Raw genomic sequence first — 11,329 nt, 5'->3', positions numbered from 1 at the left:
ATACATCCCAAACAGTGATTGCTGTGTGCATGTTTTCATTAAAACAAAAGAGGGCATACTAAATATTGAGCAATTCTTTAATTCGTGTTAATCATACTTTTTCACTACTTTGCACTGTTTGTTTACACTATTTTAAGATGTCCAACAGTATACTTATACAATTAAGTGCTGAGTAACAGTAATTCACATTATGCACAGGGTTTAAAGTTTCAAACAGGCTTTGGTTTGCCCGTGAGATCCCATATGTCCATATGTCTTAGTGTGTAGGAGGCTTAAGGTGATAAACACATTCTCATTATGAATGATCCCTGCATGTATTGGATATAATCCTAAATGGCCTGTACTTCTGCTTACATGAAAACAAATCCTTTCTAACCTCTGTCATCACCAAATGCTTGGATGTGTTAGACATGGATTGCTCAAGAGAACAAGAGCATTTCAGTCAGCAAATGTCACTATCTTGTTGAGTGTCAGTTTGACATTTCCCACAAAATACTGAATGTGCAGATTATATTTATACAAATGTTGACTCCATGAAACGAGCACTGTACCCCAAAATAACATGAACACTTTGGGATTATCAGTTGCTCAGTGAAAAATGTGCCTTGCAATAGTTTTTTTTAAAAGGTGTTTTTACTTTTATTTGACATAAAACATATATTTGCCTCAGAGGGCTTAGCATGTAAATATAATGCAAGCTGAGACTATTCTCTTCAGTGAACATGGGGTTTACAGAGAGCTTGTCTATCTGTAGACAATTTTCCCAATTAGTGGGGCACCAGAGAGTCTGTCTTGCTAATCAGCCACCCTTGCTGTGACTCTGAATCCGCTTTTAGTGAAATGTGATCAGAGACCATGGATCAATTGGGTCAACAGCATTGGCCCAGATGACATTGATACAATTAAGCATGGGGCTTCATTAACCTTTTCATTTCGCCAAGCTCTGAGTCTCATTCTCCTGATATCTCTGAACGCGATCTCTACACTATATAGAAATGTTATTGGCTGCAGAGGTTAGTGCTGCGAGATATCATCTGAAATAACCCAGGTCAAAGTGCGGTCAGCCTGTAAGGAGTTGTTTAATTTTTAGTGGAACAATTTCAAACTCTACTGGATGTAATATTTCCGGAGGAGCGGAGTGCCATTTCAAAATGATTTTCAATTACCTGGTTATATCATGGAATGATTCGTCTGGGGGTTGTTTTCACCTACCTATTTAATATGTTTTTGTATTCAGTATTTTCCATTACATGTTTCAATACAACTATACAACCTTCTTAGTTCCTTCTTCAGTGATTAATTTGACAAGAAAGCCAAAACATTGAAATCATAAAGAACTTTTATGCATTTAAAGGGATAGTTCACCCAAAAAGGAATATTCTGTCATGATTCACTCATCCGCATGTTGTTTTGTCATACATTTTGAAGGATTTTGGTAACCAAAGAGTTTTAGTTACCCTTGACTTCCATTAAATGGACAAAAGTACTGAAATATTTGTCAAAATACCTTATTTTATGTTTCACCGATGAGGGATAGTTTACTCAAAATTATTCTGTCTAAAAATCTATAATCATTACTCAACCTCATGTCATTCCAACCATGTATGGCTTTCTTCTGTTGAACATAGAAGATACACTCAGTGTGTGTGTGTGTGTGTGTGTGTGTGTGTGTGTGTGTGTGTGTGTGTGTGTGTGTGTGTGTGCACTGTAAAAAAAGATTAGTTGACTCAACTTAACTAAGTCAAGTCATCTTGTTGCTAATTTGAGTTAATTTGAGACAACTTATAGTGTCAAGTTTATTATACTTCAAAAAACGAATTGATGCATAAACTTGACACTATAAGTTGACTCAAATTAACTCAGTCAAAGCAACAAGATGACTTGACTTAGTTAAGTTGAGTCAACTAATCTTTTTTTTACAGTGTGTGTGTGTGTGTGTGTGTGTGTGTGTGTGTGTGTGTGTGTGTGTTTATTTTTTTTTCCACATAAGGAAAGTCTATGGGTTCCAACATTAGCCATTGTTAAAAATTTATTGAAAAAAATATAATATTTGTGTTCCATATGGCTTGGTGGGTGAATTAGGTGGGTGAATTATTCATGTAGGTGGGTGAGTTATTAGAGAATAATTTGTTTTTGTTAAACTATCCTTTAAAGTTGTCATGAAAAATGGACAAAATGGAAGTTTTTCCTAGTTCCTATTTTTGTGTGTATTGTAGTGCTTATTATAAATCATTTATTTGTGGACTTTTTTTTACATTTCATGTTCCCTCATAATCAAATACCTCCCTTCCTCCCTCGAAACGAATTAGCAACGCCCAACTTCCAACAAACCAATCAATTCTCGAAAGGACGAAATCAAGCCCTGCCCTTTATTCTTTCTCATTTCAGAAGCCGTTTCACTCGGATATACGTCACAATTGGGCAAAAAAAGAACAATTTCAACTTCCGTTTCATGCTGACTTTATTTAAGCACAGTGCCTCTGTCCATGGTGCTGAAAGCTGCTCCTTTATACTACACAAATAATCTTTTAGTCATGCATCAAATGGCTTCGATGTTAAAATAGTTACACCAACAATAAACAAAACTAGATATAACCTAGCTGAACACTACAGAGTGATCCCTTAAAGGAACACATTAAAAGCGAATGAAAAATAAATAAAAAAACGTCAGAAAAACTAGAAGCCAGATGAGTAAAACATCTGTACTTGTATTTACTCATACTTACACGTTCATTTAGACCCACAGTGTTCTTTTCAACTGAATGAATAATGTCACTGTTTGTTTGTTTTTCAACCAACTGTATACAAGTGATTTCCCCCCTGTGTTTCTTATTTATGAAACTTTCTTATTTATGTCCAAAGTTGAATCCCAATAATGACAGGGTTACCAATCAATGGCATGAGAAAATGTCTCGCTTTCTTCAAATGAAATAATCCAATCTGCAGGGTTTTGTCCTTCTCGTGGAAAGGAATGGGGGATTTTAGATTTGTGCTCCTTGTGTTACCTTTTCCACAGGGCTGAACCATTTCTCTCCAAGCTCCAATCACCATTGTACGACTGTTCATTCCTCTGAATTCGGTTTCGGGCAATCATTCAACGGTAATAAGATCAGAGCCCTTGCTTGCATGCATCATTCTCAGGCTCAAAGGCTGGGGGAAATTTTCTCACCCTCTCTTAGCTTCAAACCTTTTGCAAGTGGAAAATGTGACAGTTTCGACCGCTGTGTATTTACCATTAATGGCGTTCTAGAGGCATAAACGTTGCTATCTCTTCTTTATTACGGGAAAGGTAATATCGGACGCCTAGCAAAGGCCATTGAACAGCAGGATACTTCTTCCCCTGCCAATGACCGAATCAGCTAATTGTTACTGACATTTTCCCCGTGTTGTTTAAATCAGAACTGTTCTGATGCATCGATCACTAATGTTTGCTCACCAAAGGAGGACATGAGTTAAATGTCACCTTTAGGCCATCAGCCCAGAGTCTTGGTTGAGGCTTTCTCTGGAACCTGGTAATTGTCAACCATTGGCAGTATTCAGCAGGAAACTCAGCAGGCAGCGATATTTACAGATATTCCAGTGCAGAGACCTGCCAGCATACACCCTCGTTTTTAACCCCACAGTGTATGTGAAGATACAGACAGTGGAGAAACGATGATTTCAGCTTCAAGAGATGATTCTGATTTGTGCTAAAATTATTAAAAAAAAAAAAATACTGAACTTAAAACCTGATTAGCATAAGTCGAACTGAACCTTTTTTTGCCTGGAGATAAAAGACACAAAAATGACAATAATTAAATAAATAAAAGAAAACATCAGCCGTTTCAACTGATAACACTTGAGTGCAATATTAAATGGTTTGTGGGTAGTGAGGGTGGTTTGGCTCTTTGATGGATAGTTTAATGACACTCACAACAACACACAGGATCCTTTATCTCAGAACGTCATCTTGTAAATTGCCAGTAATTTATATAGTCTGGCTTGTCTCTCTAAGAGACAGCTGAACACTTCCCTGTAAAATATTATTAGGGTGTCATAAAGCTTTCCCCATATATTACGAACGAGCTGCCCACTCAGTTGATATTAAAAACAATTTTAGGTCGATTCGCTTACAATGCCGTTCTCTCCACGGATTTGTAGTCTATTTATCAGTGTTCCTTATTTTATAGTAATTTAGTGGTTATCAGTGATGATTGGAGTACAGGAGTTTGATCAAGACCGAATAGGTGACCATTAACTGGACCGGCTGCTCCGACTGGCGTTTGGTCATTTCCTCTGACTGGCAGAATTCCCAGATTTATTCAGCTGTGTCTTCAACACTGGAATATTTTAGATGTTCGTGCACCAGACAGCACACACCGTTCATTTTGTTCTGTGCATGCTTTCCGGCACAGATCAATTCTGGTGGTTGGTCGGTTGCTTTTAAAATTCCACAGATTAAAAAAAGCAGAAAAAAAACTGAATCTATCAGCTTTCAGCACACTGTGTCACATTGATACGAAGAAATCATAATGTGCAGTATATATGTAATTATACAATGCATTAATATTGATAATCTTCTTTTTCTTTTTTTCTCCACGAGTCATGTGTGCCAACGTGTGTCTTAGAAAATCTTCATCTTGAGGTTTATTTGATTTTTTACAATCTCATGAAAATGATAATCGCTAGGCAGGTGCGATGAAGATTTCAACACCCTCTCGATAGCCTCCCTTTTTTTAACGCGCTCTCATGTTCATTTATAGCATCTGCTTCTCTGACACTCTTGGAAACCGAGCGCTTCCAGGCCAAAACCAGAGTGTCATCCACTGTGGGCTCTTGACTAAATTGAATCCAAACAAAATGGCAGAGAAATGAGAATCGCCTCTCATTGATGTCATTTATCACAGAGCCACAGTCAGCCAGACTGGAAATGACTCCTCTAATGATATGTGCCTGGCCCTGTGCAAATAAAACTAACCGGGTTGTCTTTGGAGGCTGGGGTCATGGATAATGATTAGAAACTATCATCACATTAAGGCCTGATTTGCAGATGGTGTGAGCATATTTGCACATCTTCGGTTCTTTATACGCCATGTGTTTGCTTAATCGCTCTGTACTTGCACGGGAAGGCCATTATTAATGTGTATTGATCATTTTATGCTGGTTTTCCAGATGCAGTTTAGTTTTCTTTTGGTGCTTTGCACATACATTTGAGATCCTTCTACTTCGGACATTTCATGAGTATGAAAGTAAGCAAATATAGTTGAAATGCTGTTTTTTTTAAAGGGCCAGTCACCCAAAAATAAAAAGTCAGTCATCATTTTCTTGTGTACTATACTATACTTAATTACGTTAATAATAGTTTTATTAATGGTTAATAAACCAATTAATACTTTTTTAAGATTCACAGTCCAACATACATGTGTAAATTGATTACGTTACAGTATGTTTGAATGGCAGAATAGCAAATAGGATCTTATGAGCTAGTCCCTTCTAGAAACAGAAGCACAATCTCCTTGTGATTCACATTCAGGCGGGCTGCAAATAGAAACTGCACTGCAAACAGTTTGTGTTCAATGGATTTTGACTGGATTTTTTCCTTAGGTTGTGATGTGCAATCAGACTGCAGAAGTCCTTGCAGAAACAATAGCTGATGAATGCTAAGAAGGAAGCGCATAAAACCAAACAACAATATGATAATTCATTATTTTGAGAATACATTTGTGTTTGGGAATTGTCCAGGTTTAAACCGGGTCTATTGACATTGTATGGTCAAATCAAAAAATTAATTTTGACTCGTCCATCAGTTTTAAATAAACTGAGAGTGTGTTTTATTTTTTATCAATCTCTGAGAGATTGGCATGGTAATGGATATGGCAATGTTAATTGTCGTATTTGGCATATAGATATGTTACACTGCTGCTGCAGAGCAAGTACTGAGACTTGCTACTGCCAATACATTCACAGACATGCTACTGTTGCACATATAACATAGGCCTACAAGAAATAACCCCTGTAGCAGATCTATACAGGTGGAGCTGAGGAAGGTGGAGGGTTTCTGAAAGCGAAAAACAATGACAAGTATTTGAATGTTGAGCAGCAAGCTCATTGGCCACTGATGCCACAGCAACCAATCAGCTGCACTATGTAAATAACGTTGTGATCGCTAACAATTGAGTTAAGGACCTATAAGCCTGCGACATAGAGTTTCATGAGAGAACTTTGTATTTAATGGCACATTAAAAAGTCTGTGTGAATGCACTTTTTGTAGTACATGTATTATGCTCCTTAAGATGCACCTTCCTTTGCAAGATACCTGTAGACAGAAGAACCTGAATTCACCACTTCCGAATTGAGGGGTCAGTGTGGGGATGTCCCATTCCCCTCTGAATGAACATTAAAAGCATGCAAAAATACGAACAACCTTTGTGCGAGACACCATTCCAGCCTGGATTGCTACTGTAAAATCTATAGCATCAGTGGTCAGATTGCAGAGTGCAGTCAGAAATACTACCTAATAACCTTTGCCACACAAGACTTTACTGGCTAACTCTGTTCTCAGTAAATTGACAATATATCTCTTTTAAAAGCTTGTGCCCAGGTCCCAGTGCTATCTGAGAGCCACAGTGCTAAGTGTCTTTCCTAAAAGCTTTCAAATGCTCTTGCTCGGCAAGATTTAATCTCTTGTATTAGGTAAGTTGTTCGCAGTGATTCTGCAACTTTCAGTATTGGCTATGTAAATCATTGCTATTTGTGCCATTGACCCCAGCCACCAAGAGAAGCACTTGTCTGTGAAATAGGTTGACATGGCCCATTGATCACAATTATAGCAGGTGATTTGCTCTAGGCCCTGGTCAAAACAGTGCTCTGAAATGAGGACTTGAGAGTGGAATCCATATTGCATCCAGGAGGTGATTAACATGGTGCAAAAGCCCCAGTGGACTCTGTGCACTAATGAGGGAGACATGCAAACTTGCCTCAAGTCAAAGTAATCAGACTGCTGTTCAAAATCCATGTCATCATATAGCAAATGTTCTATATAGTATTTTTCAGAGTCTGTTTTTTAGTATTTGCAAGTGCCACAGATAGAGAACAATCTCATTAGGTGCATTGGTGAAAAACTGAGAGGTGTTCCACTATTAAAAAGCACTTTCTTTCTTTCTCTCTCACTTGCTTACTTTTCAACTTTCAACAGCCCGATTTTGTCCTCTTTTGACCCACTAATTCGACATTTTAGCACAAAACCTGTCTCTTATTCACTAACCGCCAATTTAACCAAATGTTAAATGCATCAGAACAGCACTTTATATTGAGTATTTGAATTAAAATGATTTAAAATCATTGTTATTGTTTCAGCACTAACACATCTCTTATGCAAATCAGGCTTATTATGGATTGCACCTTATTCACAAAACGAATGATTTTTGTCTGCTGCAATTAGAGTTACGCTATTTCTGCCCACGGAAAGCAGGTGGTAAACCTGCATTTATTCAAAAGAGATGTTTGTGTACATTTTGTATTAATCATGGTAGCAGTTGTTCATAAAAAATTACCAATTAAAGGAGAACAGCATTCAAACTGGGTGCATTTCCTCTTTAAAGTCACCATAAAATCAAAAGCTATATTTTTTTTTTTAATGGAATATTGCAGTATTTATTATAAAATATTTATCCAGGCTAGCTCACCCAAAAGTGAAAATTCTGTCATCATTTACTCACCATCGTGTTGTTTCTTTTTTCAATTAAACACACAAAAAAAGATTGTTGGTAACCAGACAGTTGACGGTAGTAAAGACTTCCATTGTATTTTTTTTTGGCTACCATCAATCTAACGTCAATGGCTACCATTAACTGTTTGACTACCAACATTCTTTAAAATGTCTTTTTTTGTGTTCAGCAGAACAAAGAAACTCATACAGGTTTGGAACAGCTTGAGGGTAAATGATGACAGAATTAAACATTTTCGGGTGAACTATCCCTTTCAGACTCGAAGCCTGCATGTCATCATAATTTAAGTGGCAAGGACTGTCAGTGTTTGATATGGAAGTAAAATAATGACAAATGTTTTTGAAACAAAAAAATGCTTGCATTTTAATGCATTGTATTTTTTAGGGCTTGCATTTTTATGGGCTGAAATTCAACATGGTTGCATATTTAAGCTGTGAATATTAAATTCAAAACATTTCACACACGTTTAAATTTTTACAAATACAATAAACCATATTCACCTGTTAGATTTCACTTCCAAAATATGCATTTTGTTTTTAAAATACAACCTATAGTATTTGACAGGCAATTTTCGGTCCATTTTATTTCGCTTTACAAATTCGCTTCCACAAATTCAGTGGTTCAAATTCGACAGAAAGTTTAACATTTGACATCCGGGAACGGCAGGAATATCAGTGGATTGCCGATTGATAAACTCCATAGCTGTTAGTCGGCTTTACCAGCAGGAGGTGCAAGCGGATGTTGACGAAGACTAGAGCAACGTGTGAGAGGGTCATTCATTCATAAAAACGGATTTACAGAAATGGAGCAAGCGGTAAGTATTTGTGATGATCATCAGGGAATAATATATTATACTGGAAAAGCTGATAAAGACACAAAAGCTGTGTTTGCATTTAAGTCTTCACAGTGAGTTTTGCACATGTAAGCAGCTTTCTCTACCGTGAACAAGATTATAATGTTATTCCCCGATGCTGATGTACAGATAAAACGTTAAATCTGAAGTAGTAGACATATATTTCTCTCAGTTGTTTTGTTTTCTTAACTTTATATCGCTGACGCCGCAACTTAACTAACTTCCCTCAATAATAATCATTCTCCAGGATTCCCCTGCGGTCAGGACGCTTAAAGGAGAACTCCGGTCAATTTTAAAATTGAGCTAAATTTTTAGTAAATTTGGAGTGCTGTCAATACAGAGAACAACAACAAAAATCGGTGTTGCCTACACTGTGTTATCCTCTTTTAAAAATTTGCACCCTATTGACTTGAATGGGGCAAATTTTAAACCTCCTTTTATTTCTCTTATCATCCTTGATGTGTCATACAAGTGCCCAGCCATGTTAGATGATTCCTTCAGAGTGAACACGAGTGAATCTGACTGCAGTAGATGTGAAAGATATTCATAAAAATGATGTTAATTCAACAAGCGCAAATACCTGTATTTAGTTCCTGTTTTCGGTCGAAGTCCAAAGTAGTCGATTGTCCAGTTCACGCGCATAGGTTTAGTTACCTATGATCACGCGCGTATAACATCATGATATAACATAATTTTTATTCATATCTTTCACATCTACTGCAGTCAGATTCACTCGTGTTCACTCTGAAGGAATCATCTAACATGGCTGGGCACTTGTATGACACATCAAGGATGATAAGAGAAATAAAAGCAGGTTTAAAATTTGCCCCATTCAAGTCAATAGGGTGCACATTTTAAAAATAGGATAACACGGTGTAGGCAACACCGATTTTTGTCGTTGTTCTCTGTATTGACAGCACTCCAAATTTACTAAAAATTGAGCTCAATGTTAAAATTGACCGGAGTTCTCCTTTAAGGCTTGATGGACTAATACAGTGATATAAAAGACCAAACTCGCACCTTATTGGGGATGTAGACTATACTAGATATAGGAACAGGCAAGCAGACTCAGGTTATGAACATAACGTGCAAAGTTTCACGCCAAGCGATTCAGTGAAAAACTGGCATAAAGTTGGCTTGACACTGGATTGACTTGACACTTTTTGTTAAAAACATTTGTCATTATTTTACTTCCATAGTTTGACAATAGCGAAAAAAACTAAACCGGATACCTATTGTACCCTATTAGGGCTTTCTTCAGAAAAGATGGATCTGAGATCATGACATCAAAATGTCTGTGGCAGTTCTCGGCAGTCACACGCAGAGCTGAGCGACATTACTGACTGGCTTTGCAGTCTGTGGGCTCAGTAAAATGTCTTTCTTCCTGACCAAACAGAACAGCAATATTTGGCCTTTTACTGTCACAAACACCCTGGCACAACGTCTGAAAGAGATCAGCAATGCACTAAAGCGCATGCATAATTCATACGTAAAGGAGAAATTTTAGAGTTCTCAGAGGTTTAGCTGGATTCATTATTGATGGGAGGATCTTGCTTAGTCTCCTCTTCATAGTCAATGCTCATTTACTTTCAAAAGAGCAGACGCGTTACTGTTATCCCTTGAATATCAGCTCTCAATTAATGTTCTTACCAGGATTTGGGCCTGGATTTAAACTGAAAGGCATATGATAACAAGAAAAGGAACACGGAGCAACAATAGCTGGCTGCTTCATCATTGTAGACACATCTCAGATCATTGCTCAGGAAATACCTTATAATTCAACGCACAGACCACAGTTCTCAGATAAAACAAGAGATGAAGCACATCATATTAAAACCATGTAAATAAAGGAAACAATGTGCTGATACTGACAAAATCTTCTTAGAGTTGATATCAATAATAGGGATGCACTATATGTCATTAGCATCATCATTATCAGCCAACATTAGTGATGTTTAATTTATCAGTATCAATATTATATCAACAGTTAGTTCCGATTATTTTATTTGATTGGAAATGAACTTCTCAAATGGAAGGCAAGAAAAGTTATACAGTACTGGACATTAAAATTTAGTTTTTAATAGATTTTATGCTAGTAAATCTGCTAGCATGTTGTTCTTTGCTAATAACGGGCTTCATACAATTCACATATACAGGTACATCCTGTTTTTTAAGGTCCATCCTGTTACATATTGTATTGTAAAAATGTCATGTAACAGGGTGGATAAATTTCATAGAATTCATAGAAATTTGAAATATTTGGTCGGATTATTAGGTTATATAGCCTGAGCTTGACCACACTAAAAAAATTTTTGGTGGTTTTAACCAAATTTTGGGTCAAATATGGACAAACCCAAACGTTGGGTTAAAAATTTAATTAAAAAAAATGTAACCCAACGGCTGGGTTTGTCCATATTTGACCCACATTTGTTTGTATGATAACAGACATTTCTTTACTCTGACAATAAAAAATTAAAAATAAATGAAAAAAATAATTTTGACATTATATTTTTTTTCAACAAACCTGCTCAGTCCAAAATCCACCAAACTTTAGGAATGACCCAGATATGCTTATTAAAGGTAATGATGATGATAAGAGTATCGAGATAAATTGACCTAGGCTATATATCAGAAAGGAGGAGGCATGGGAATAGATGCATGAATATTTGATCACACATGATGACTGTGGCAAATACTGATGGAGGTATTCTCAATTTTCTGCATAGTTTGTCTTGTCACAGAGGACCAATTCTATATTCATACAATTCAG

The sequence above is a fragment of the Phoxinus phoxinus genome (genome assembly GCF_949152265.1).
Source record: "Phoxinus phoxinus genome assembly, chromosome: 1".
Taxonomy (NCBI): Eukaryota; Metazoa; Chordata; class Actinopteri; order Cypriniformes; family Leuciscidae; genus Phoxinus; species Phoxinus phoxinus.
The sequence above is the reverse complement of the archived record's forward strand: the minus strand, read 5'-3'. Positions refer to the sequence as shown.